Source organism: Carlito syrichta, unplaced genomic scaffold (genome assembly GCF_000164805.1).
Source record: "Carlito syrichta isolate Samal-C Ts95f unplaced genomic scaffold, Tarsius_syrichta-2.0.1 Scaffold118745, whole genome shotgun sequence".
In the NCBI taxonomy this organism is placed as follows: Eukaryota; Metazoa; Chordata; class Mammalia; order Primates; family Tarsiidae; genus Carlito; species Carlito syrichta.
Window position 1 is genome coordinate 1 of NW_007062841.1, and position 4,150 is coordinate 4,150.

The 4,150-nt window shown below is 42.7% G+C and overlaps 1 pseudogene across 1 annotated transcript; it reads right to left on the reverse strand.

Annotated features, from left to right (window-relative positions):
* Positions 1-2,869: 2,869 nt before the first annotated feature.
* Positions 2,870-3,725, reverse strand: LOC103249296 (annotated as a pseudogene). The gene has a single exon (XR_002481367.1). The product of XR_002481367.1 is annotated as a chromobox protein homolog 3 pseudogene (transcript).
* Between the last annotated feature and the right edge of the window lie 425 nt (positions 3,726-4,150).

Genomic DNA, 4,150 nt, shown 5'->3' on the forward strand with positions numbered 1-4,150 from the left:
CATTATTGTCTTGATATCAATGTTTGTAGTTTGAGACCCTTCATTCTGGGGGCTCTTCATTGTTTGCATCCCGAAGTCAGTTTTCTCAGTGTCTGCCCTCCCAGGGGTCTGGGAGAGACCCATACTTTTCTTTTAATTTTTGTAGATTTTTTTCTCTCTCTCTCTCTCCCCCTTTCCCTCCCCTTCTTTAATTCTGTTTTTGGGGGAAGGTGGGGTTGCTTTCATTTCTCTTCTGCCAAATCCTGTTCTTCCTTATAAAGGTCTTCTGGCTTTGTTCACTTTTGAGGTTGGAGTGTAGGCTGCAATCTGTAAGTTTTGCAGTTTTGAGGTTTAATTGAGAGGGGAGCTGTGGTTCAGAGTGTATATGCTGATTCTAGCATCCACATACAGGTGTATGAGCACACTGGAACCTATTTCCCTCTGCCTTACAATCTGTCCGTTCAGTAGTAGGTAGTCTTGGTTCCTAGATTAAAATGGGGGTATAAAAGAGGAAAATAATGGAGGAAAGGTGAGTCAACAGGAAGTTAGAGAGAGAGAAGAGCGAGAGGGAAAACAGACATAGATGCCAACTATCAGGTGAGAAAGAGACACAAGGCCGGAGAGAAGTGGAAGAAGACACATAAGAAAGATTCCCTAAAGAATACTGATAGCTACACAGAGACAGACCAATATAAACATGAAACAGTATAAGTCAGAAGGCAAACAACGAACGTGATCAAAATAAACAGTCAAAATGATAAAATCATAAGTCACAATAAGAGATCAGACTAAAATCACCTCAGCGCTGATCTCCGGCCTCTTCCCTTTGTTTTTCCATTGCAGGCAGCTAGATTTACTCACAGCTTGGGTTTGGCTGCCTGGGAGTTGCTTTTATCTGATTCAGCTTAGGGGTGGGGCTTTGTCTCCTGTTTAGCAACATTACCTTAGGAACCAAGGTGGAGTTTGTTGATAGGTGGGCAGGGCAATGGAAATCTCTGCCTGGAGAAAGGTGGATGCAGATTCTCTTTCGTAGATCCCTTCCTCTCCGCTTGTCTGGGTCCCCAAGCTTGGGGTCACAGGCTGAGTGCCTCAGCTAGGGTGGGCCCAGAGCTCCAGAGCTCCGAAGCTCCAACGGCAGGCGGTGAGTGGCTAGAGTGGCCCTGGGCCCCCCACAGGGTACTTCAATCAGGAATGGGACTGGTGTCTCTGAGGAGCCGGTGTCCAGAGCCTCCCTGAGTGACCAGCAGCTTGGTGATGATGAGAGATGATGTAGCCAGGGAGCTAGCTGAGACCCGAGACTCCCACACACATGGTGGAACAGCAGCAGCAGGGTGCCACAGTATCGGTCCCCAGGCCTCGGACCAGTGCTTGCTGGTGGTGGGCTTGAATTGCTAGCAGGTGGTTCTATCCCTTGCTCCAGATGGTCTTTATCTCAGCTGCTCGCCGGCCCCTCAGGCACTGACGGGGCAATGTGGAATGTCTGCCTCGGTGGCAGCAGCGGCAACAGCAGCAACTGTGGTGGCTGGGCCACTGGCACAGGTGGTGCAATATGTAATGGCCGCCTCTGTGTGGTGGCTGCCTTGGAGGAGGCAGCAGCTTGGCTGCCTTGGAGGAGGCAGCTGCTCGGCTGCCTTGGAGGAGGCGCAGAAGGCGGTGGCTCGGCTGCCTCAGAGGAGGGGGCCGTGGCAGCTCGGCAGCCTCGGAGGGGGGCGGTGGCACCTCTGCCACCTCGGAGGAGGCCCCACTGGCAGCTCTGGTGCCTCAGAGGAGGCCGTGGCTCGCCCCAGGCACTGGCAGTGCGATGTGGAATGGCTGCTGGCTGGGGCGGCAGCTGCATTCACCACAGTAGCTGTCCAGACCTTGGCGATGCCTCAGCAAAGTCTACCGTCGAGCTCTGGTTGAAGAGTAGGCTGCAGATGATGGGATCCGCAACCTCCTGGGAGAGAATCAGAGTCTCTTTTCATTCTCCTCGGTGGAGAGTTTCACAGACAGAGCTGCCCCTTTGCCATCTTGCCCCGGAACCAGTTTTTACTTTTAACATGATCAATATTGATACATCCAAAATCCTCAATAATTTTTAAAAATATAAAGGATTCTGAGACTTGCTGAGCTAATAAAATTAATTTATCAATGGTGACGCTAATCAAGGAAAAAAAACACGAAGTCATGGCTCTAATATTAGGAACGAAAAGGAGATATCACTATATAGTCTGTGGACATTAAAAGATAATAAGATATTATAAACACCTTTATGTTAATTGATTTGAAATTTCAATGGATTGAGAAAGTCCTAAAAATATAAAATGAACTCAAGTTGACACAAAAATATATTAAAAAATAAAGTTTTCATATCTATTTAAACATTTAACCTATAATTTTAAACTTTTCTCTGGCATACACAATACCTAGGCCCAGATAACTTTGCCAGTGAATTTTACCAATTAAAGAATAAATAACAGCAGACTTACACAAATTCCTCAAGAGAATAGACTAAAAGGGGAAACTTGCCCACATATTTAACAAGACCACATAACCTGGTACCAAAACCTCACAAAACCAATGCAAGAAAGAAACACAGGTCAATCTCTTCCTTGACAGGTGCAAAAATCCTAAGCAAAATATTAGCAAACATAATTCAGTGATCATAATAGGATAACATGTTATGGCCAAACTGTGTTTATTATAGGAATGTAATGTTGTTTTAATATTTGAAAAATCAATCAATGTAATTCATGACACTAATAAAATAAAGGATATCAATTACATGATCAACTCAATAGGTACAGAAAGGAATCAACAATTTAAAAATTCATAAAAAATGAAGCTGGATCAATTTACCCGTAAAATTGATATTTATTTATTTAATTATTTTTATTTATTTATTTTTTATTTTCTGATAAAGGAAGCAACTACAGAAAGATTTTATTTGTTCAAAGTAACCAGTGCTACTGATGCAACCCCCCAACAACTCTCCCAAAACTACTTTCAAAACAAACTTATCAAACTTAATTTTCATTAGAATGCAGTTATTTCATCATACTAGGCTATCGAAAACCAAGACCCAGATTTTATATATATATATACACACACACACATATATATAAATATATATAAAAAGCAATGCAAACAATTATTGAGCTTCATCTTCTGGACAAGAATGCCAAGTTAGTCTCTCCTCAAAGAAAGCAATTATAATCTGAGGACATTTCATATTTGCATCTTTCGCCAGCACCAGGTTTGCCTCATCCGAATCTTTCCATTTCATGAGAAACATCAGTTCTCCACTGCTGTCTGTGGCACCAATTATTCTTTCAGGATCAAGACCTCTTGCAAAGCCCCTTGGTTTGTCAGCAGCATCTTTTTTCTTCTTTGATTTGCTGTTATCAGATTCACTGTCAGATAAAGACTTTCTTTTTGTACTATCTTTTTCTTGACCAGCTTTTTGATAATTAAAAAATGCTTCAATTAACTCTGGACAATCTAAGTTTTTTTCAGGCTCCCAAGTATTATCAGCCTGTAAATCCCTTCCACTTCAGGAAATATTCCACTTTCCCATTCACTACAGGTCGATCCAGTATTTTTTCCACCACAAACTCTTCAGGCTCTGCTTCTTCAACCTTTTTACTCTTTCCATTCTGTTTCCTTCTCATTTTTTGCAATGTAGTTTTATTGGAGGCCATTTTTTATTGCAGACTTCAAGAGCTATTATTCACCGCCTTCGAGCTACTCCAGGTCGCGGGGTCTGCGGCGTCCTATTTATTTTTTAATGAGCATCCAAATGGACCCTCCTAGTCTCAAAACTTGAAACTTACATTTCCCTGATCTGAGTTCCTTTCTCGAGATAGACCCTCAGGCAAGGGACTGAATTTCACCAGAACATTGTATGGGGACAATGACACGCCAGACCCCTCATTTATGATTGCTTCCTTACCCTTCTCTTATTGCTGTTTTACTTTCCTTCCTTATATAAAGCCCAAATTTCAATTGAGGGGGAGGTTGATTTGAGAAATTCCTCCCATTATCCTGAGATGCTACCACCTGAATACAATGCCTTCTTCTCTGGCAGTGCTCATCCCCAAAACCAATTTTCTATGCAGTGACCAATGGGATCAACCAAACACCTGAGATCTCAGTAACAAAAATAAAACAACAGTAACTTCTTTTAAAATGA